Genomic DNA, 25,500 nt, shown 5'->3' with positions numbered 1-25,500 from the left:
TGACGCTTGTTGATAGGCTGCTTTGCAGCCCTTCAAAAAGCGCCATAAAAATCGCTGAAACACCGAACCCAAACCCGAACTTTTACGTAAATGTTCGGGTCCGGGTGTAGAAAACCCTAAAGTTCGGTACGAGTCCGAACTTTACAGTTCGGGTTCGCTCAAATCTAGTTCCCACTAGTAGCTCACATTGACATAGCTATATATGGAGTCAGAGCAGGGACTTGTAAGCCGAGCTAGAGTCCTGACCCTGAGTCCTGACCCTCTCCTCTTCAGAGCAGGGGGTGTGTGGTTTAATGCTCGGGTTCTCCCATTGACTTCCATTGAGCATCGGGAAGTGTTCTACTCGAGCACCAGAGCACACAAGCACTTTGGTGCTCGACCAACACTAGCTCCCACCTGTAGTGCAGGAGAGTGCTGGGGTTGGAGAAGTGGGTATGCCAGCATATTGTCCTCACTAACCTAACCAGCTGAACCCTATACCAGCAAAAGCCCCTGTTTAAAGGTGCATTAACGGTGCTGCACGGCCATTAACATTGAAGACTGGGTGGTCAATATTTTTAAATGGTTTGGCCGCCCAGTTCTTCACTGCAGCATGGCCGCAACCCGCCCACAGCAAAGCTGCTCCATGTGGCCTTACCTAAGGCAGAGTGGTCTGGGTATACCCGATTTATACGGATACAAGACAAATTATTTCGTAACAAATCAAATTTCTTGGCGAGATTCGGCAAAGCTGCTGAATCAAATTTTTCAAAGTATTATTTTCATATGACTATGATTATTGTGTGACATATTTTAGGCAATTGGAATCTCAGTTACTGTGAATCAGATCATTTAGCCATTCACAACATACAAATTACACTTTTATTTTCTGGAAGTAGTTTATGTAATGAAGAGAGATGCCATGATGAGTCATTTCAGGGCTATTCTGGTAGTGATACAGGGATCTACATTACTACAACCTAGATGTAGCATTCCAAACGAAAAGTGACTAAAGAAAAAAAGAAAACAAAGGCATCAGAAAGTTCCACTGATCTCAGTGACACGCTGTCTCTTTTATTCACCTTGATATGAGTCAGATATAGGGCTCAGAGAAAACTTCAAGAAAATGTACGCTAGTATTACTTAAGTACAGAAGGAAGTTATATGGAAATTAGCTTTGTCTTAGAGTAGTGCAGCTTCGCTTCAAATAATCTAAATGACACAATATCTAAACAACCATATCCAGTACAATTTTTTTTTTAGAAACTAACAGATGGTTATTAGAGATGGCCTTGCGGTTCACCCGGCGGTCGTTTCACGGCAAACTTTGCTAGTTCGCGATTCGCCGAACATGCAAACATATTCGCACGCGCCATATTTTTTTGCATAGCGCCGAACTTTGACCTATGACACATCCATCAGGTAGGACAGGACAGCTAATTAATACGTTTCAGCACATGGACACACCCCCTACCCTATAAATAAACCTGATCTGGCAGCCATTTTACATTCAGTTTTTTGGCAGTGTAGGGAGAGGTTGCTGTGTGGAGCAGGGACAGACTGTTAGGGACACCAAACGCTAGCTTATAGGGCAACAAAAGTCCTTTTAAGGACTGGTATAGGTGTGCTATTGATAGGTGTAACATACTGAGGGGTGTGATATACTTATAATATACTTTCTAACATAGAAATTATTTTATAGTGTATTTGTATTGTGCAGCACTTGTGTGCGGTTCAGCTGCGATACCGCAGCTAGATAGAGGGTCAAACGATATTGGAATAACTAATTGCAATGGGTGTGATATACCTGTTGCCCCCCAAAAAACTGGTTGAGGGCTTCGATATACCTTCTTTCACAAAATCCTAATTGAGAGGTGCTATATACCTGTTTCCACAAAATCCTGATTGAGGGGTGCTATTTACCAGTTTCCGCCAAATACTGATTATGGGGTGCTATACACCATTTTCCGCCAAATACTGATAGAGGGGTGTCATATACCTTCTTCCACTAAATACTGATTGAGGGGTGCTAGTGCTAGCTACCTTCTTCCACCAAATACTGACTGAGGGGTGCAATACATCTACTTCCACAAAATATTGATTGAGGGGCGACATATACCTGTTTCTGTCAAATACTGATTGAGAGGTGCTATATACCTGTTCATGCCAAATACTGATTGAGGGGTGCTATATACCTGTTTCCGCCAAATACTGACTAAGGGGTGCCATATACCTTCTTCCACCAAATACTGATTAAGGCCTGCGATACACCTGCTTCCACAAAATACTCATTGAGGCATGCCATATGCCTGTTTCTGCCAAATACTGGTTGAGGCGTGCCATATGCCTGTTTCTGCCAAATACTGGTTGAGGCGTGCCATATGCCTGTTTCCGACAAATACTGATTGACCAGTGTAATACACCTGTTTCTGCCAAATACTGATTGAGGGATGCTATATATCTGTTTCCGCCAAATACTGATTGAGGGGAGCCATATACCTTCTTCCACCAAATACTGATTCAGGGGTGCAATACATATTTTTCCGCCAAATATTGATTGAGGGGTGCCATATACCTTCTTCCTCTAAATATTGATTCAGGGGTGCTATTGCTATATACCTTCTACCACCGAATACTTATTGAGGGGTGCAATACATCTACTTCCAAAAAATGTGATTGAGGGGTGCCATATACCTGTTTCCGCCAAATACTGATTGAGGAGTGCCATATACCTGTTTCTGCTAAATACTGATTGAGGGGTGCTATACACCATTTTCCGCCAAATACTGATTGAGGGGTGCCATATACCTTCTTCCACTAAATACTGATTGAGGGGTGCTATTGCTATATACCTTCTTCCACCAAATACTGATTGAGGGGTGCAATACACCTGCTTCCACAAAATACTGATTGAGGGGTGCCATATACCTGTTTCCGCCAAATATTGATTGAGGTGTGCCATATACCTGTTTCTGCCAAATACTAATTGAGGGGTGCCATATACCTGTTTCCACCAAATACTGATTGAAGGCTGTGATACACCTTCTTCCACAAATACTGCTCTTCTCTACGGACTTAGGCAGAGGGTCATTTAGAAAATGACAGTCTTTGTATGTTGGACAAACCTAAATTCCTCTCAGACAGATGAGGGGAATAGAGAATGGAAGAGAAAGGGGCGCACAATAGGGTAGTATGTATATACAGATAAAATTATATAGTGAGGATTGTGAAGGCTCACCTTTTGGGGTTGTGCTAAAATAGGCACAACCCTATTGAAGGCTTGTATTAATGAGACTTTTCTGCCGGAACTGCAGCCGCAAACTTATGTGTTCTTTTGGATGGGATGTCCAGTCCTCCAAAAAGAAAAGTTGCAATAAAATAAATAAGGTTCTGCTGCGTTGTTTCCATTAAAGAGGAAGAATATATTCCATTGAGACTGTCTCCATTGTGGACTTGCGCCAAAGCAGAACCTCCTTTCTTATATTTAGAAAATTACAGCCAGAGGAAGAGGCAGACCGTTCCGCAGGGGTGGTAGGGGTCGGGCAGGTGCACCAGGCCGCCGGAGCCTAAGTGGGAAGTTGGAGAAGCCGCGTGCGATAACTTCAAAGGGCGCACCAGAGTTGGTTGAGTGGCTCACTCAGCCTTCCGCTTCTGCACCCTCCTCATCGTCTGTATTTTCACCCTCCTAACTCTCTGCTGGGTGCACCCCCAAAGACACCACCACCACCATAGCCCCTCCACCATAGCCCCTCCATTCCCAGACTTTACCAATACAGCCATTCTTAGATGAGGAAGAGGAGGTAGCAACGGCCGCCACGCAGCGGTCTAACGACAGTAACTTTTCCTGAGTCCTGACCAACAGGACACAAACTATAATCTATAGACTGTGTGTGTATGTGTGTGGGGTATATAGTGTGCGACAGGAAAATGGATGTGCAATGTGCATGTGAGAGATATTTCTCTGCTGTCCATACATACATGCTACAGACATAGTGCTGTGATGTTACAACAATAATTAGTGCACCAATCACTAATATCTACTGAGACCTTATAAAATGTGAAGTTGTGTGTACTGCGAAAAAACAATCGCATAATTAGGGATTTTCACAATGGCGCATTTTTTTAAACACTCTATCTGCATATAAAGCGTTTGTTCTGACATGCATGTGAAATGTAATCAAATACACTGCTTTAATGTGAAATTACTTACAGTGATCAGGAGTTCTTCCTCAACGTCGCGAAAACTGCTGCCAACCATCCTTTCTGATTGCATCCAACTTCGGTTCAGTGGAAACCAGTTTCTCTAGTAGGTCACGCCTATTTTGCGCATATGCATAGGCGAAAATTACATTGCCAATATTTCGCAATAAAAAAAATAATGAATGGGGATCGCAAATTTGCATAATACATCTGGTATGTCACTGTCCATGTTGTGGGACTATTTGTGCACTTCTAGTAAGTATTTGGTGGCTGCAAATATGACCTGAAGGTTTTTCAGGTTCGCCTGCCATTAAAGTGAATGGGGGCCGCGTTTGATCGCGTTCGCGAATCGTCCCGGCCGATGTTCGTCCATCCCTAATGTTTATTATCACTTCCTTTAATATTATTCTTTTACTAATTATGTTAACAAGCTAAATATTTTAAGTAATACTTTTGTATGTAGAGGTATCCTATCCGGTCATGCAACTTAGCTATGTTCAACTGAATGCGGTTAAAGGGGACCTTCAGCTGATATTTTTTTTATTAATACAGTATATGTTTTTTAAAGGGTCAGAATTGCTTAATAATAATAAATAAAAGTCATACCCATCTCACTGATGCACTGGCATTTACAGGGTCTCTGCTAGTCTGTTTACTAATCCCTCTTGACATGTAGGAAATGCCTATCATTGGCCTCAATGGGCTTCTTCCGCATATTGAGAGGGACCAGGAAACATTAACCAAAGGGGACCCAGTAAGTGTTGTGATGGGAGCAGCAGAAGACCAGTGGGTTCCCTTTTTTTTTAATTTAAGGCCGTTCTGATCCTTTTTTTTTTTTTAAATGTCCATGGACTATGTCACATATTACAACTAAAAAGAGGTTGTACAAGGATTAGAAAACAATGGTTGCTTTCTTGGACAAACAGCGCCACGTCTATCCATGAGTTGTGTTTGACACTGGAGCTCAACTTGAAGGGGGCTGAGCGAAAATACCATGAGCAACCTGTATCAAGTGTGGCACTGATTTTGGTAAAAAGCAGCCATGTTTATTTAATCCTATTCAACCCCTTTAATTTTAAGCTGTAATACGGGACCTAGAAAATAGACAAAGTGGCACTCTTTCTGGATGAAGCAGAATACTTTTTCTAAGAATACTTTTAGAATACATATAGTTCATATACAACCCCACTAAATTTATTGCCAACATTTTTTCAATGTCTGTAAACAGACAGTAGGAAAGTTCTGGTATAAATTCATTTAATAAACTAAATGGTATTCTCTTGGTAAAGAGTTTTGGACTATGTGAACACCTAAGTAATATTGAAGGCTAGTGTGATCTGCTACAGCTATACAGTTACTGATTGTCCTTAAACCCTATTTTCATTTTTGCATTTTTGATTTTTTTCTCCCCACGTTCCAATAGCCATAACTTTTTTATGAGGGCTTATTTTTTGCATCTTTTAATGGCACCATTAAATTTACCATGTCTTATATTGGAAAACAGGAAACAATTCTTTGCGAGGTAAAATAAAAAAAAACTATAAAAAACATCCCTACAATTTCGCCAAGGTTTTTGGGATTTTGAAAGCGACTTCAGCTGAAGAGCTAGATCCATTTCTCTCACAAGCAGAAACATCTCCCTTTTGTGGAATCTGCCAGCACTGCATTGCTGTGACATCCTTTCCTTTACTTCTCACTAGATTTGTTTTCTGCTCTGGAGCTCACAGAACAGATAAAGAGGGTGAGCTTGCACTTACAGAAAGGCTGGATGTTCCTGTGATCTTTAGCAGTATAGAAGCAGTTATTTTATCAGACTCTGGATCTCAGCCGACTCTGACACTCCCCCACTTCGTCTTTACCATCTTCTGTGTCCCTGTTACTAAGGATTGATCTTGCGTCACAACAGGCAAATTAGGTGGAAATGAGACCCATAGTGGTGGATGCAGGCAGATCTTTTTTTTTTATGAAGTGATTTAGAAATTTGCTAGTTACACCATTCTCTATTAAATTAAATGAAACTGTGTGAAAGTACAGTGACTCTTTAAGGGCCAACATTTCCTTCCTTGCCACCCTGTCTTCTGTTCATAAATGAACACTTTCCCTCACTGCATGCTCATCGGTTATTACCGCCTGCTGTCGTCCTATTATAGGTTATATCTGTTTGACAGGTGACATTAACAACCAGTAAACGTGGTGGTTTAACTGTTGCAACTTTTTTATTTGTTAGAACTGGGACTACCATATTAATTTGCAATGCTTTTTTACATGACACATAAGTTTTTTTTATGATTTTGTTACTCTTTTTTTTAGTTTTAGTTTGGGAAAAGTTTTTGCACACTATAGCTTCTTAGTCATTAAATTTGAAAACTAACACCAAAATAAAGTGATAAAATGATTTTCCATTTGGTGTTGGTCGGTTTGATACATAAGTTTTATAGCTTCATGTGAATGGGACAATAATGAGTATGAGAAATCTATGGCACTCTGAAATTTCTTTTCAATGCTTTTATTAAGTAAAGTCAAGAAAGTTCACATCCAGAGGACTATACATATTTTAATACATAGCCGCTTATGAATCTCTGGACATTTCGGTCAGAAATGACCTTTTTCAACTGTACAGTGAGGAACAGAAGTATTTGAACACCCTGAAATTTTGCAAGTTCTCCCACTTAGAAATCATGGAGGGGTCTGAAATTCACATTGTAGGTGCATTCCCAGAAAGACAGAATAAATAAATAAATAAAAATCAGGAAATCACATTGTATGATTTTTAAAGAATTTGTCTTGCACTGCTAAACATAAGTATTTGAACACCTGAGAAAATCAGTGTTAATATTTGGTACAGAAGCCTTTGTTTGCAATTACAGAGGTCAAACGTTTCCTGTAGTTCTTGACCAGGTTTGCACACACTACAACAGGGATTTTGGCCCACTCCTCTGGCCCACTCCGTTTCGGTGCTGTCGCTGAGCAACACGGAGATGTTCTATTGGACTTAGGTCTGGAGACTGGCTAGGGCACTCCAGAACCTTGATATGCTTCTTATGGAGCCACTCCTTGGTCATCCTGGCTGTGTACTTCCGGTCATTGTCATGTTGGAAGACCCAGCCACGACCCATCTTCAATGCTCTGACTGAGGGAAGGAGGTTGTTGCTCAAAATCTCACAATAAATGGCCCCATTCATTCTCTGCTTAATACGGTGCAGACCTCCTGTCCCCTTCGCAGAAAAGCACCTCTAAAGCATGATGTTGCCATCCCCATGCTTCACAGTAGGGATGGTGTTCTTGGCATGCAACTGATCCTTCTTTTTCCTCCAAACATGACGAGTGAAGTTTAGACCAAAAAGTTCTACTTTGGTCTCATCTGACCACATGACTTTCTCCCATGACTCCTCTGGATCATCCAGATAGTCATTGGCAAACTTCAGACGGGCCTGGACATGTGATGACTTGAGCAGGGGAACATTCCATGCAATGCATGATTTGAAACCATTACGGCATAGTGTTCTACCGACAGTGACCTTTTAAACTGTGGTCCTAGCTCTCTTCATGTCATTGACCAGCTCCTCCCTTGTAGTTCTGGGCTGATTCCTCACCTTTCTTATCGTCAGTGATACCCCACAAGGTGAGATCTTGCATGGAGCCCTAGTCCGAGGGAGACTGACAGTCGTCTTTAGCCTCTTCCATTTTCTAACAATTGCTCCAACAGTTGATCTATTTTCACCAAGCTGCTTGGAAATTGCCCCGTAGCCCTTTCCAGCCTTGTGGAGGTCCATAATTTTGTCTCTGGTGTCTTTTGACAGCTCTTTGGTCTTGCCCATGGAAGTAGTTGTCGTCTGACTGACTGTGGGGTGGACCGGTGTCTTTAAAGAACTCAGACAGGTGCTGCTAAGTTAGATTAATGAATGGAGTAGAGGTGGACTTTTTAAAGGCACAGTAACAGGTCTTTGAGAGTCAGAAATCTTGCTGTTTCTCAGGTGTTCAAATATTTATGTTCAGCAGTGCAAGACAAGTAAATTCTTTAAAAATCATACAATGTGATTTCCTGAATTTTTTTATTTTATTCTGTCTCTCAGAGTGGGAAATCAGACCCCTTCATGATTTCTAAGTGGGAGTACTTGCAAAATCGCAGGGTGTTCAAATACTTCTGTTCCTCACTGTATCTGTGGCTGTAAGTAGAGAGCAAGGCAGCTAGATGTGGCCACATCACCTTCCTTTCTGTATTCTTTAGATTTTTGAAGGAAGACAATTTGACCTCATGGATATAATAATTTTCTACTGTTGCACTTTGTAATCAGTAGCTCATAGAACAATCACTTGATAATTAAGTTAAAGTGATTATCTGGACTATAAACATTGATGACCTGTCTTCTGGAGAGGTCATCAATATCAGATCAGTTTGGGTCTGATACCTGACACTCATGTCAATCAGCTGTCTTGGGCAGCAATGGTGTCAAAAACTATACAGAGTATGGATGGCACAGGAAGATGGTAAATCTCCCCCTATGTGTTATACAAGTAATAAAGAGCTGGTTTATGCTGGTTACAGCAAATTATCTCCCATCCTCTGGATAGCGGTCGTCCCAGTAGTCAGGCCCCAGTTTTTCCCTATCACAAGAATGGTGGTCCTATGTCCCTTGTTTGGATGGAGTAGCAGTCGATTAAGTGACCTGATGTGCCTTTCAAATTCCATGGGATTGTCAGTGGATGGGCAATAACGTGATACTGAAATACCACTTAAAGGCATAAATGACAAACATAGGCCCTAAAGTATTGCTTGAGTTTTTTTTATTTAAAATACTTTATGAAAGGTAGGTCACCTACCTGTAATTTATGTTGCAGATTCCGTCACTTTTGAGGGACGCTTTGGTGGATCTCCATGGATCCCATTATAAGTGCATAGGGTCCGTCAAGCACTGCTGATATCCGTTGTGTGATGGATCTGGCAGAGCATTGTGGTTTTTGTTATAACTGGAAACCACAACACAGATGTGAACAGAGCTTTAGAAATATTTTTTTCCAGTATTCTACTTCTGTTTGTTTCAGGTTTCCAATATCAAAAGCACTGTCTATCAAAATTGTCTGCGTAAGACCTTAAACTATTTTAGACTTTCCTTTGACCTTTCTTTTATTTCAGCAAAGTGCTTTGAAAGTTGATCTATGAACAAACCGCACAATTTAAAGTGAAGGTTAAGTAAAGCAGCATTTCTCTATGCCTCCATATAACAGTGCCCAGATAAAGGGAGGCCGTATATTTTATCTTCTGTTACTAGGCCTGTCTATAAATCTGACGACCTGCAATGCCATTCTGTGTGGCCCCCAACCATCTGGTCACAGACATTCCTGTCAGTGTCTGGTGGCTGCTCCCAGAGAAAAGAGGAGTGCTGTGTAGTGCAGGAGAAGGTATGGGGAAGTAGTAATGGTGCACGCTGTGATTATCTCTGGGACCCCCACATATGGGCAGAAATGGGATCCCCTGACCCCTATATGGCAATACAGAAAGTAGCAGCTGATGTGCAGAGGTACACTCCTTTTTGGAGTGCAAATGGGAAAGAAGGGGACCCCAATATATGTGGTTTTGGAAATTGAACCAGGAAGTAGAATCAGACATTTAGTGGCATATTATTTTGATATGCCATACACTTCTCAGATAGGTTCTTGGGATTGGTTCACTCTGACCTCGGACCATAAAATGGTTGGCCATTCCTCCTGTGGACTCTGTGTCTTGGTGCGGTTCACTGTGACAGTTGTGGTGTGCAGGTTGGCTACATGCTCTCTCGCGTACTGGCTGCAGGCTTTTTCCTGTGTTTACTGGTTGCTTGGGACTGCGTGCTGGCTGCGGTGTTCTTTGTGTGAACTGTGGCCTATGTTTGTATTTCCCCACATCCATATCTCTGTGGTTCCTATCACCGGTGCCGTGCAGGCTGGCTGCATGCACTTTGTGTACTGGCTGTGGGTTTTCCCATCTATGTTGGTTCTGTGATGCTTGATGGCCAGGGCCGGACTGGCCTGCCGGGATACCTGGAAATTTCCCGGTGGGCCGGCAAGCCTGAGTGCCGCAAGGCCGCGGCCCTGGTGACAAGTGGGGGCGGCCGCGGCCAGCGGCAGGGCAGAGCAGGAGATGAGCGCTTCCATTGTGGAAGCGCTCATCTCCATAGTCATCTGTATTGCCGTCCTCAGGATGGCAATACAGATGCCTGTGCTGCGGCAGAGGAGGGAGAGGTGTGTCCCCTCCTGTTCCTCTGATAGGCTGCCGGCCTAGTGCTGGCAGCCTATCAGAGGCCGGTGCAGGCGGCGCGATGACGTCATCGTGTCGCCTGACTGCCGTATAGCGAGGGACACAGACGGAATAGGCGGCCTGCATCGCATCACATTGCTGGAGGTAAGTACAGGGAGTGCAGAATTATTAGGCAAGTTGTATTTTTGAGGATTAATTTTATTATTGAACAACAACCATGTTCTCAATGAACCCAAAAAACTCATTAATATCAAAGCTGAATATTTTTGGAAGTAGTTTTTAGTTTGTTTTTAGTTTTAGCTATTTTAGGGGGATATCTGTGTGTGCAGGTGACTATTACTGTGCATAATTATTAGGCAACTTAACAAAAAACAAATATATACCCATTTAAATTATTTATTTTTACCAGTGAAACCAATATAACATCTCAACATTCACAAATATACATTTCTGACATTCAAAAACAAAACAAAAACAAATCAGTGACCAATATAGCCACCTTTCTTTGCAAGGACACTCAAAAGCCTGCCATCCATGGATTATGTCAGTGTTTTGATCTGTTCACCATCAACATTGCGTGCAGCAGCAACCACAGCCTCCCAGACACTGTTCAGAGAGGTGTACTGTTTTCCCTCCTTGTAAATCTCACATTTGATGATGGACCACAGGTTCTCAATGGGGTTCAGATCAGGTGAACAAGGAGGCCATGTCATTAGATTTTCTTCTTTTATACCCTTTCTTGCCAGCCACGCTGTGGAGTACTTGGACGCGTGTGATGGAGCATTGTCCTGCATGAAAATCATGTTTTTCTTGAAGGATGCAGACTTCTTCCTGTACCACTGCTTGAAGAAGGTGTCTTCCAGAAACTGGCAGTAGGACTGGGAGTTGAGCTTGACTCCATCCTCAACCCGAAAAGGCCCCACAAGCTCATCTTTGATGATACCAGCCCAAACCAGTACTCCACCTCCACCTTGCTGGCGTCTGAGTCGGACTGGAGCTCTCTGCCCTTTACCAATCCAGCCACGGGCCCATCCATATGGCCCATCAAGACTCACTCTCATTTCATCAGTCCATAAAACCTTAGAAAAATCAGTCTTGAGATATTTCTTGGCCCAGTCTTGACGTTTCAGCTTGTGTGTCTTGTTCAGTGGTGGTCGTCTTTCAGCCTTTCTTACCTTGGCCATGTCTCTGAGTATTGCACACCTTGTGCTTTTGGGCACTCCAGTGATGTTGCAGCTCTGAAATATGGCCAAACTGGTGGCAAGTGGCATCTTGGCAGCTGCACGCTTGACTTTTCTCAGTTCATGGGCAGTTATTTTGCGCCTTGGTTTTTCCACACGCTTCTTGCGACCCTGTTGACTATTTTGAATGAAACGCTTGATTGTTCGATGATTACGCTTCAGAAGCTTTGCAATTTTAAGAGTGCTGCATCCCTCTGCAAGATATCTCACTATTTTTGACTTTTCTGAGCCTGTCAAGTCCTTCTTTTGACCCATTTTGCCAAAGGAAAGGAAGTTGCCTAATAATTATGCACACCTGATATAGGGTGTTGATGTCATTAGACCACACCCCTTCTCATTACAGAGATGCACATCACCTAATATGCTTAATTGGTAGTAGGCTTTCGAGCCTATACAGCATGGAGTAAGACAACATGCATAAAGAGGATGATGTGGTCAAAATACTCATTTGCCTAATAATTCTGCACGCAGTGTATATGTATTTTTTTATTTTTTTTATTTTTATATAGGTACAATACTGGGCAGGCACATGATAATGGGGGGACTACTGGGCTGGGCTGGCACATGATAAGGGGGGCTACTGGGCTGGCACATAAGGGGGGACTACTGGGCTGGGCTGGCACATGATAAGGGGGGACCACTGGGCTGGGCTGGCACATGATAAGGGGGGACTACTGGGCTGGCACATGATAAGGGGGGACTACTGGGCTGGGCTGGCACATGATAAGGGGGGCTACTGGGCTGGCACATGATAATGGGGGGTCTACTGGGCTGGGCTGGCACATGATAAGGGGGGCTACTGGTCTGGCACATGATAAGGGGGGACTACTGGGCTGGGCTGGCACATAAGGGGGGACTACTGGGCTGGCACATGATAAGGGGGACTACTGGGCTGGCACATGATAAGGGGGGCTACTGGCACATGATAAGTGGGGCTACTGGCACATGATAAGGGGGGCTACTGACACATGATAAGGGGGGCTACTGGCCCATAAGGGAAGCTACTGGCACATAAGGGGGCTACTGGCACATAAGGGGGACTACTGGAACATAAGGGGGCTATTGGCACATAAGGGGGCTATTGGCACATAAGGGGGGCTACTGGCCCATAAGGGGGGCTACTGGCCCATAAGGGGGCTATTGGCAATAAGGGGGGCTACTGGCACATGATATGGGGGGCTACTGGCACATGATATGGGGGGCTACTGGCACATGATATGGGGGCACTCTGGCTACTGGCACATGATATGGGGGCACTCTGGCTACTGGCACATGATATGGGGGGCTCTGGCTACTGGCACATGATATGGGGGGGGGGGCTCTGGCTACTGGCACATGATATGGGGGGCTCTGGCTACTGGCACATGATATGGGTGGCTCTGGCTACTGGCACATGATGGTGGGGGGGCTCTTATTACTGGCACATGATTGGGGGCATCTATGGGGGCACATCTTACTGCAGATTATTGGGGGGCACTATAGGGGCATCTACTGAGGCTAAAAAGAAGATATTTTATATGGGGGGCTCTGTATAGGGGCATTTTATACTGGGACACATTATGGTGGGTACTATGGAGAAGGGGGGAGCACTATGGGGGTCATCTACGGGGGCACTGAGAAGGGGTATTTTATGTTGGCACATTATGGGAACATTAGCTCAACTGGGGGCATTACAAAGGGGTATGTTTTGCATATTATAAGGAGAATTATTACTACTGGGGGGGCATTATGGTGGGCTTTATTACTCCCCCATGGTATGAACCCCTAGTAGCAGCACCAGCCTCTCCCTGCTCTGCTATCCCCCTGCCCCTTCTCCAAATCCTTATTATGAAATCTTTCTCATTAGGATAAAGCACAACATCAGCTCCACCGAGCCCCCGGCCAAAGTGTGGAAGTGGCGTCCGAGATCCCCAAGGGCCAAGTCAAGTAACTGTAAGTTTTTATGGGGGTTCTACAAAAGAGCTATCGTGGGGCAAAGTTCATATTCGTGTTTACACACGTGTTTTAAAATGAATGCTTTCTCCTATTATAAACAAGTAAATAATGACGCAATGCTGTGGGGCTGGTGTGCAACTTTTTCCAGGGCTGGTTTTTATCCCCAGTCCGGCCCTGTTACTGGCTGTGGCTTTGTGTGTGAACATGGTCTGACTATGGATGCTATTAGTTTCTTGTATTAGTGCGGTTCTGTCACTCCTTGTTGTTGTGTAGGCTTTCTGCCTGTAACCGCGTACTGGCTAAAGTTATCCTGTGTATGCCAGCTGTCATCTAGGGCGTGCTGGCTGCAGCATTCTGTGACTGGTGTGAGCTGACACTTGTGATTGTATATTTTATGCTTCTTGTTACTCTTTGTTCTGGGGTTAAGATTCCTTGGTCTGTTCTTGGGTGTGGCTTATCAGGTGCAGCTATTTCTACCTGTAAGCTGTGGGGCTTGTGGACAGTTCTGTATTGTGCCTTGCTGGGTGTAGCCCCTTGCTGCTGACCCACAGGATTTTTGCCATCTGCCATTCTGTGTGGTGTTGCCAGGTAAAGCATTGGTGTTGTTGTTGTATCCTTGTCCATGCCTTGCCTGATCTTCTGTACCTGTTCTGTGTATAGCCTGGCAGTGCTCAACTGCTTCAGATCCTGTCTGTTTCATGTATAGCCTGGCAGTGCTTCACTGCTTCTGATCCTGTCTGTTTCATGTATAGCCTGGCACTACTCCACTGCTTCTGATCCTGTCTGTTTCATGTATAGCCTGGCAGTACTCTACTGCTTCTGATCCTGTCTATTTTATGTATAGCCGGGCAATGCTCCACTGCTTCTGATCCTGTCTATTTCATGTATAGGCTGGCAGTGCTCTACTGCTTCTGATCCTATCTGTTTCATGTATAGCCTGGCAGTGCTCCACTGCTTCTGATCCTATCTACGGTACAGACCAAAAGTTTGGACACACCTTCTCATTCAAAGAGTTTTCTTTATTTTCATGACTATGAAGGCATCAAAACTGTGAATTAACACATGTGGAATTATATACATAACAAACAAGTGTGAAACAACTGAAAATATGTCATATTCTAGGTTCTTCAAAGTAGCCACCTTTTTCTTTGATTACTGCTTTGCACACTCTTGGCATTCTCTTGATGAGCTTCAAGAGGTAGTCCCCTGAAATGGTCTTCCAACAACCTTGAAGGAGTTCCCAGAGATGCTTAGCACTTGTTGGCCCTTTTGCCTTCACTCTGCGGTCCAGCTCACCCCAAACCATCTCGATTGGGTTCAGGTCCGGTGACTGTGGAGGCCAGGTCATCTGGCGCAGCACCCCATCACTCTCCTTCATGGTCAAATAGCCCTTACTTTCAAAGTTTTCCCAATTTTTCGGCTGACTGACTGACCTTCATTTCTTAAAGTAATGATGGTCACTCGTTTTTCTTTACTTAGCTGCTTTTTTCTTGCCATAATACAAATTCTAACAGTCTATTCAGTAGGACTATCAGCTGTGTATCCACCTAACTTCTCCTCAACGCAACTGATGGTCCCAACCCCATTTATAAGGCAAGAAATCCCACTTATTAAACCTGACAGGGTACACCTGTGAAGTGAAAACCATTTCAGAGGACTACCTCTTGAAGCTCATCAAGAGAATGCCAAGAGTGTGCAAAGCAGTAATCAAAGCAAAAGGTGGCTACTTTGAAGAACCTAGAATATGACATATTTTCAGTTGTTTCACACTTGCTTGTTATGTATATAATTCCACATGTGTTAGTTCATAGTTTTGATGCCTTCAGTGTGAATCTACAATTTTCATAGTCATGAAAATAACGAAAACTCTTTGAATGAGAAGGTGTGTCCAAACTTTTGGTCTGTACTGTATTTCATGTATAGCCTAGCAGTGCTCCACTGCTTCTGATTCTGTATATTTCATGTATAGCCTGGCAGTGCTACACTGCTTCTGATCCTGTCTGTTTCATGTAAAACCTGGCAGTGCTCCACTGCTTCTGATCCTGTCTATTTCATGTATAGCCTGGCAGTGCTACACTGCTTCTGATCCTGTCTGTTTCATGTAAAGCCTTGCAGTGCTCCACTGCTTCTGATCCTGTCTGTTTCATGTATAGCCTAGCAGTGCTCTACTGCTTCTGATCCTGTCTGTTTCATGTATAGCCTGGCACTACTCCACTGCTTCTGATCCTGTCTGTTTCATGTGTAGCCTGGCAGTGCTCCACTGCTTCTGATCCTGTCTGTTTCATGTATAGCCTGGCAGTGCTCCACTGCTTCTGATCCTGTCTGTTTCATGTGTAGCCTGGCAGTGCTCCACTGCTTCTGATCCTGTCTGTTTCATGTAAAGCCTTGCAGTGCTCCACTGCTTCTGATCCTGTCTATTTCATGTATAGCCTGGCAGTACTCTACTGCTTCTGATCCTGTATATTTCATGTATAGCCTCACAGTGCTCTACTGCTTCTGATCCTGTCTGTTTCATGTATAGCCTGGCACTACTCCACTGCTTCTGATCCTGTCTGTTTCATGTGTAGCCTGGCAGTGCTCCACTGCTTCTGATCCTGTCTGTTTCATGTATAGCCTGGCAGTGCTCCACTGCTTCTGATCCTGTCTGTTTCATGTGTAGCCTGGCAGTGCTCCACTGCTTCTGATCCTGTCTGTTTCATGTATAGCCTGGCAGTGCTCCACTGCTTCTGATCCTGTCTGTTTCATGTATAGCCTGGCAGTGCTCCACTGCTTCTGATCCCGTCTGTTTCATGTATAGCTTGGCAGGGCTCCACTGTTTCTGATCCTGTCTGTTTCATGTATAGCCTGGCTGTGCTTTCTGTTTCCATTCCTGTCCGGTGTATGTCCTGCCTATATAAGAGGGCTCCTGGGTTCTCTAGAGGGAGGATATCTAGTCTGTGTGCAGCTTTGTCTGTGACCGCCATGCTTCAGTTTTGCATGGGGTCCAGGCAATTACTTGTGTGCTGGTTCCCGTTTGTCTTGTCTGATCCACGTCCTGAGTTTGTTTGGGTTCCAGTCCTTCTGTGATTGTCTGGTCTACTGGTGCTTGCACCAGCGTGGTTCTTTGAAGGTAACGGCTTAGTATACCGGGACCATCGTGGAGGTGCAACCAGTAAGCCCTCGGCCAAGTTCATCCCCACTACAAGGGGATCTGTGAAGAATGGGGCTCACTGGCTCTCCTCCCTCTGGGTTTTGGCCTCGTGCCTTGCCTGTGCACTTGGTTCATTGGTAGTGCTACCACTATTACCCTTGCCTGCTGTTCCTGTGTTACTGTCATGTTCATTTATTACATGTTAATAAAGTATTCTGTTAGTTCCTGGTCTATAATCTGCCTGTGTCCTGTTTGCTAGATGTTCCAGAGGTCTGCCCGATCCTCAGCATCGTGACAATCTGCTTTTAAGTTCATGCAAATAACAATAATTAATAGTCAAATTTGCCTGTCAAACTCATATAAACAATACCTGCTTATGGACCATGGTCCATATTAATCACTGTATTTGCTCCTCTTTTCTGGTGCGTTTTACTCCAGAATTGTATCTTATCTGCTGTGGGACACATTTATTAACTATTTTAGCTGCACTTTTTGTATAATCTCATTCCAGTAGGTGGGTGGTTTACAAAATGTAAAAAAAACTGACTTCCAGAACACTGCAGATGATAAATTAACTCTTTGCACATTTAGCTGTAGGAACATTTCATGATGTTTTAGGGTAAGACCAGATGGGCCTTTATGAAAACTACACAATCATGCAAGCCACTGAGGGTTTTCTAACAGATTGTTAATATTGACTGTTTATTGACTGTTCATTGGTAATGTCCACGTGGTTTCACGGGTAAATCAGCAAATCCGCAAAGCAATTAACAATGAACAATCAATAAACAATTCTTTACAGTCTATTAAAACACCAGCTCGCATGGCCATGTGGTTTTCTTGGCCACCTCCCTATCTGACTTTACCCTTAGGCTGTTATTATTAACTTAAAGTAAATATTCATTATAAAACAGCAGGAATTTTGTAATTTATGGTATACTTATGTAGAGACGGCAGTTCTCTATTATTCTAATGCCAAAGATAGGTCATTATCATGCAGAAATAAAGCTAGATAGATGTTAGGATAGATAGACAGATAGACAGATGGATGGATAGATAGATAGATAGATAGATAGATAGATAGATAGATAGATAGATAGATAGATAGATAGATAGATAGATAGATGTTAGGCAAATATATACGAGATAGATAGATAATAGATATTAGATAAGAGATAGATATGTGATAGGTAGATAGATAGAATATAGGTAGATAGATACATGGATAGATAGATAGATTATTAGATAAATAGATATGAGAGAGATAGAAGATGAGATAGATAAATAGATGGATAATAGATATTAGATACCAGACAGATATGTGATAGATAGATAGATGATAGGTAGATAGATGTGATAGGTAGATATAAGATAGATAGATAGATAGATAGATAGATAGATAGATAGATAGATAGATAGATAGATAGATAGATAGGCAAATAGGAAAACAGCAAGACAGGATGATTAGCAGACAGAGAGCCATCAGGGCAGACAGCCAGGAATACAGATATAAAAAACATACCTTTTACATTACATTTTTTACAAAATTTGCAATTTCATTCACATAAAATACACAAATTGGAAATGTGTGAATATTTATTAAGCAGGCTCAAAAGAATAATTTATGGAAATCCGGAATTGAAAGACTGAGTAACAAAAAAATCCTGAATCTTTAATAAATAAGTCCAACTGAGCATTGGGCACGATTGCAATTACGAAAAACATTTTAAAATGTAAAGAGGACAGCACGAGTGTGGACTTTTATAAGCCAATCACTTAGGTGCATGGTTTGAATCTTAAATATATTTAATTACTCACAAAGTTATCAGATTTAAAGATCCGTCAGAAAGGGATGGAGAACACACCACCAATATTCTGTGCTTAAAATAAAAGTCATCATCATCTCGATTGGTGTCATTATTAATAATATTGTAAGGCATTTATGTAGGGCTTAAAGGGGTAATTCGTTCTAGATGTTGATGAACTGTTCTTAGGTCTCTCAAGCAACTGGGAGCTGAGTTGAAGGAACGTGGCACGGCCACTACACAGTTGATGCAGCCTTCTCTTTCCACCTCTGTCCACTGCGTTATTTTTGGCTTTGGCAACTGCTGAGAACAGTTGATCAGTGGGGGTGCAGGGTGTCAGACCCCCCCACCAATCTGATATTGATGGCCTGTCCTGAGGAGAGGTCATCAATATCTAGATCCTCGGACAACCCATTTTTATACAGACACTGGAATATTTATGCAATTATAACAATTTAGAATGTATACACCTATGGAAAATTTATCATATCAAATATATTTTTGAAAAATTAACAAAACAGCAGAATAAAGAGGTCTTAGAATGCATAAAAATGCTCAAAACCCCAAATGCTGTTGCGAATTTGTAACTGGGGGAGCAAATCCTGCACATGTGGTCCGTTGCTAACAGCAATCCCTAGCAAAATGCATACAATGGAGGATGCCTGCAATGGACCACATGTGCTACAATATATTAAAGTGCAGAAAATGCTCAAAACCCTGAGTGCTGGGGGAGCAGATATTGTACATGTGGTCCGTTGCTAATGGCAATTCCCAGCAGGAGTTGTTCTTGTGCATGGGCAGTGCATCACGTTGCACAATTATTAAGAGTTGTGGGCATCTCTTTTCAGCACCGGCATTAATTAAGACCGGCATATGCTATTTCAGTCTTAAAGGGGTTGTGGAAGAGGGGAGGGTTTTATCAGCCCCCCAATCAAGCAGAATGTCAGCATCTGGTTTAATATCACTACAGCCAATCACTGGTTGTGGCGTTGTATAGATCCACTTGCGACCATGTGGCCATTTGTCATGAAGTAAGTAAGGGTTGCTGTGATTGGCTGTGGTGATGTCAAACTGGATGTCAGCATTGTTGAAGCCCAGCAGAGCATAAAATGTCTGCAAGAGAAGGAGTAGGAAGCTGGCAAGTGATCTTTCCTTTGCAGGTCTGGCATTCTTGCACAATCCTTTTAAGAAATCTCACCCAAAGAGGGTATCTTCTTTAAACTGCATAGAACCTTCTAGCAGGTAAACGTTTGTTGGCACCCAAAGTTTTGCTTATATTTAAATGTAAGTACTGCTATACTGTATATACACTCACCTAAAGAATTATTAGGAACACCTGTTCTATTTCTCATTAATGCAATTATCTAGTCAACCAATCACATGGCAGTTGCTTCAATGCATTTAGGGGTGTGGTCCTGGTCAAGACAATCTCCTGAACTCCAAACTGAATGTCAGAATGGGAAAGAAATGTGATTTAAGCAATTTTGAGCGTGGCATGGTTATTGGTGCCAGACGGGCCGGTCTGAGTATTTCACAATCTGCTCAGTTACTGGGATTTTAACGCACAACCATTTCTAGGGTTTACAAAGAATGGTGTGAAAAGGGAAAAACATCCAGTATGCGGCAGTCCTGTGGGCAAAAATGCCTTGTGGATGCTAGAGGTCAGAGGAGAATGCTATCAGCACCTTGTTGAATAAATGCCACGTAGAATTAAGGCAGTTCTGAAGGCAAAAGGGGGTCCAACACCGTATTAGTATGGTGTTCCTAATAATCCTTTAGGTGAGTGTATATGTATATAAAAAATAAATAAATATATATATATATATATATATACACTGAACAAAAATATAAACGCAACACTTTCAGTTTTGCTCCCATGTTGCATGAGCTGAACTCAAAGATCTGAAACATTTTCTACATACACAAAAGACCCATTACTCTCAAATATTGTTCACAAATCAGTCTAAATCTGTGTTAGTGAGCACTTCTACTTTGCCAAGATAATCCATCCCACCTCACAGGTGTGGCATATGAAGGTGCTGATTAGACAGCATGAATATTGCACAGGTGTGCCTTAGACTGCCCACAATAAAAGACCACTCTGAAATGTGCACAGTTTTGCATTACTGGGAGGGGGGGGGGGGTCAGAAAACCAGTCAGTATCTGGTGTGGCCACCATTTGCCTCACACAGTGCAACACATCTCCATCGAGTTGATCAGGTTGTTGATTGTGGCCTGTGGAATGTTGGTCCACTCCTCTTCAATAGCTGTGCGAAGTTGCAGAATATTGGCAGGAACTGGAACACGCTGTTGTATAAGCAGATCCAGAGCATCCCAAACATGCTCAATGGGTGACATGTCCGGTGAGTATGCTGACCATGCAAGAACTGAGATGTTTTCAGCTTCCAGGAATTGTGTACAGATCCTTGCAATATGGGGCTGTGCAACATGAGGTGATGGTCATGGATGAATGGCACAACAATGGGCCTCAGGATCTCATCACGGTATCTCTTTGCATTCAAAATGCCATCAATAAAATTCCCCTGTGTTTGTTGTCCATAACATACGCCTGCCTATACCATAACCCCACCGCCACCATGGGCCACTCGATCCACAAAGTTGACGTCAGAAAACCGCTCACCCACATGACGCCACACACGCTGTCTGCCATCTGCCCTGAACAGTGAAAACCGGGACTCATCCGTGAACAGAACGCCTCTCCAACATGCGAGACGCCATCGAATGTGAGCATTTGCCCACTCAAGTTGCTACAAACTGCAGTCAGGTCCAGACCCCAATAAGGACGACGAGCATGCAGATGAGCTTCCCTGAGATGGTTTCTGAAGGTTATGCAAGCCGATTGTTGCTGCAGCTGTCCGAGTGGCTGGTCTCAGGCGATCATGGAGGTGAACATGCTGGATGTGGAGGTCCTGGGCTGGTGTGGTTACACGTGGTTTGCCGTTGTGAGGCCGGTTGGATGTACTGCTAAATTCTCTGAAACGCCTTTGGAGATGGCTTATGGTAGAGAAATGAACATTCATTGCACGGGCAACAGCTCTGGTAGACATTCCTGCAGTCAGCATGCCAATTGCACGCTCACTCAAATGTTGCGACATCTGTGGCATTGTACTGTGTGATCCAACTGCACATTTCAGAGTGGCCTTTTATTGTGGGCAGTCTAAGGCACACCTGTGCAATATTCATGCTGTCTAATTGGCACCTTGCTATGCCACACCTGTGAGGTGGGATGGATTATCTCGGCAAAGGAGAAGTGCTCACTAACACAGATTTAGACAGATTTGTGAACAATATTTGAGAGTAATGGGTCTTTTGTGTATGTAGAAAATGTTTCAGATCCTATTTTGTATGAGTTCAGCTCATGCAAAATGGGAGAAAAACCGAAAGTGTTGCGTTTATATTTTTGTTCAGTGTATATATATATACTAGCACAAGGACACAAGGATCATCTATTTCGTTTAATGTTTCTGTCGTTTAAAGATATCGACAGTATCCCCCATAAGAGTGACCTCTACAGCACCCCACTCCCTTAACAGTGAACTCCATAGGCCCTCACCCCTTAACACTGACCCCCCCCACAGTGCCCTGCCTCCTTAAAATGGGACCTCCACAGCAGCCTACCACCTTAACTTTGACCTTCACAGCAGTCCACCCCTTTAACAGTGAGTTCCATAGCACCCCACCCCCTTAACATTAACCTCCACACGACCCTGCCCCTTTAACAGTGACCTCTACAGCACCCTGCCACTTAACAATGACCTCCATAGCAGACTGCTCCTTAACTTTGACCTCCACCTCTCCCTGTAACCTTAACAGAGACTTTTACAGTGCACACCCCTTTAACAGTAACTGCCACAGTACCCTACTCCTTAACAGTGACCTCACAGTACCCCGCTACCTTAACAGTGACCTCCACAGCAGCAGCCTCTTTAATAGTGGCCTCCAGAGTCCCCTGCCCCCTTAACAGTGACCTCCACAGTGCCTGTCCCATTAACAGTGACCTCCACAGTGGCCTGCCCCCTTAACAGTAATATCCACAGCGAATGCCCCTTTAACAGTGACCTCCTCAGCGTCCGCCCCTTTATTAGTGACCTCCACAGTACCCTGTCTCCTTAACAGTGATTTCCACAATAACCAGCCCCCTTAACAGTGACCACAACAGCAGATGCCCCTTTAATAGTGACCTCCACAGTCCCCACCCCCTTAACAGTCACCTCCACAGCGCTGGCCCCTTTAACAGTGACCTCCACTGCGGCCCGCCCTTTATTTGTGACCTCCACAGTACCCCAGCTCGTAAACAGTGATTTCATAATAAACCACCCCCTTATATGGCTTTTCTATTAGCATCTGACGACAATTGTCTAATCGAAATCCTTTTCTTATGGGGCATTATTGTCTTTAATTGACAGTATATAAAACCCCACAGAATTAGTATACACTTAAGGTCATGTGAGTTACATCAGCCTCTACAAAAACATTGGCTAAGCGTCGCAATGGAAATCATATTAACTCACACATAAGCTGTCTTACACTTAGAATGTCCTTTGCTGCCTATAACAACCAATCAGAGCTCATATTAATTCATATTAATGACCTGTAGCAAAATAGAAGCTGAGCTGTTATTGGTTGCTATATGAAACCTGATGAATATCCAGGCTAACTGCGGCAACAGACAATGGGCCAGATTTATCATTACTCTGACAGCTCACTCCACTTTAACATATGGCTAAAGTCAGTTTTACCCAAGTCAGATTTATGATCGTCCTTTAAGACTGTAATAAATGTGGTTTGACGGTAGCAGTTTATCCGTCAGTAAGCAGCTTTACAAAAGTCGCACGTTTTTTATGAAAAAGTTGCATGTTCTATTAAAAAGTCTCATAAGATAAGCATGGTCCTCACTGGAGTGAAATTGCGACTTTTTTTCGACTTTTTAAATAGTCCCAATAGTAAATCTGTCTAGAGATTCATTTACATAAGAAAACACGCCCACTTTCAGAAAAAAGTCGCAAATTTGTGCGCAGTTTTAGCTTTTGGGACTTTTTTGGGGACTTTTTCACTCCATTATTCTGACCTGAGCTAATTATAAATCTGGCCCAATGGCTCCTGGAGTTTGGCGGTTAGGTTACTAAGCATATTTTTTGGCAAATAAATGAAAAGCGTGGGGTGAAAATTTCCACTCAAAACATAGTCTATGACGTTCCCCGAGTCACAGGAGGCAGCTGTGCAAAATGCCGTGATTGTAAATCCTACAGTGCAGATTCCTTTAGCGGACATACATACACACATATATACATACAGAGCTTTATATATTAGATTTATTATCTAGAACTCCAAGTGCAATAATGAAGGAGAATTTGCACACTTTCTGTGAAGAATGAAGAATTACGGTACTTGATTCATCCACAGTGTTTCAGCTTCCTAAATAGTCTTTATCAAGTGCAATGTTTCACCTCTGCCTTTATTACTGATATATATTAGAAATGAGCTATTTTCCTAAAATTCGTTTTGGTCGGGTTTGTCCAAATCTTCCAAGAAATTTTATGCCTGGAAAATCTCTCTATCTCCCTCTTTGTAAAAAACCTTCTCCAAAATTGAATGTGAAGAAACTCTAATTTTAACCGTAAGTTTTTGATGTTTTAAACACCGTCACGCCTAAATTTAGGCACAAATGGTGTTTCTATGCCAGCCTTGCCACTTTCCGAAAATTGGTCATGGTGGGGTAGTGAAGTGGGTAGAGTCATTGGCCTCAGCACATTTGTCATCATTTAGGACAATGCCTTTTAAAAACATCTGACACATCTCTGCCATAAACGGAAGTCTATGCCAGCCAGGGGCTGGCCCCCCACTTCAACTACAACTTATGCCCCTTCTTCTAAGCCTCACTACTTTTTTCTCGCCACTTCAGAAAAGTGGTGAGAAGCTAAAAAAAGTCACAAATTATGATGCACATATGACGTGCGCCATAATGTGCAACTTTGTAACGCCACAATGGTGGCGTAAGGGGCTTAATAAGTCTTCCTCAATGTGTTTTATAAAAAAGTAGGCCAGCTCACCTGCCAAACTTGAGGAAGCACAGAATAGCTAGGATCCAGCCAACTTGAGAGTCCATAAATGAAGGGCATCCTCCCGCAGAGATATGAGTTTTGATTTTTATATCATGAGAAATTAAATTCTTTAACAAAACTTGTGGGGAAAAAAGGGTGAACACAAATATACAAAGAATAGTAAAGTGTAGTCAGCTGACTCATTAGACATGAATGCATATAAGACTCATTGTGCCCAAATGTTCAAAAAACCTGGCGGGAGGGGCCAGGGAATGCTGAAGAGAGCCAGAGCACATAGCAGAGGGGGTGAGCAGGTGAGTATAATTTTTTTCATTATATACCACATAGTTCGGGGGACAGTTAAGAAGGGCCACAATCCTTTAAAAAACTTTAAGTACTGTTATGAATAGTAAGAGGTTAACAGACTGCATGCAGAGGATGGGCATAGCAGGAAGTCTGTGAGATGCAACTTCTACTAATCACTGCAGAGCAGGAAGTGATGTCAGAGAAGGGGAAATTTTTTTGACAAATTCTCCAGCGCTGCCTAGTAATATGCAGTGCTGTTATTTGTTATTTCCTATGATGTTAGGAAGACATCTTGAGCACAAAAACGTGCATTTGATGACCCAGAACTAAAAAAGACAACAGCTTTTCATACTCCGTTCATCCGAGTGTGCATATTTTGTCAGTGGAGAGCAAATGGAGGACACTGTCCTTTTTATCTCTCTCAGGAACAAAGGATTGGGCGTGTTAAAATCCAAAATACATGATCTTTTTTTTACCTGCAACATCTGCTGTGGAGTTAGAGCCCCATACACACTATATGGCCGGCTGGTCATTAGATCATTAAAGGGAATCGGTCACCTGGATAATCAATATTAAACCAAACGTATGTCCTTACAGCACTTCAGAC

The sequence above is a fragment of the Bufo bufo genome, chromosome 8, assembly GCF_905171765.1.
Source record: "Bufo bufo chromosome 8, aBufBuf1.1, whole genome shotgun sequence".
Classification (NCBI taxonomy): Eukaryota; Metazoa; Chordata; class Amphibia; order Anura; family Bufonidae; genus Bufo; species Bufo bufo.
Note: the sequence above shows the minus strand (reverse complement) of the source record.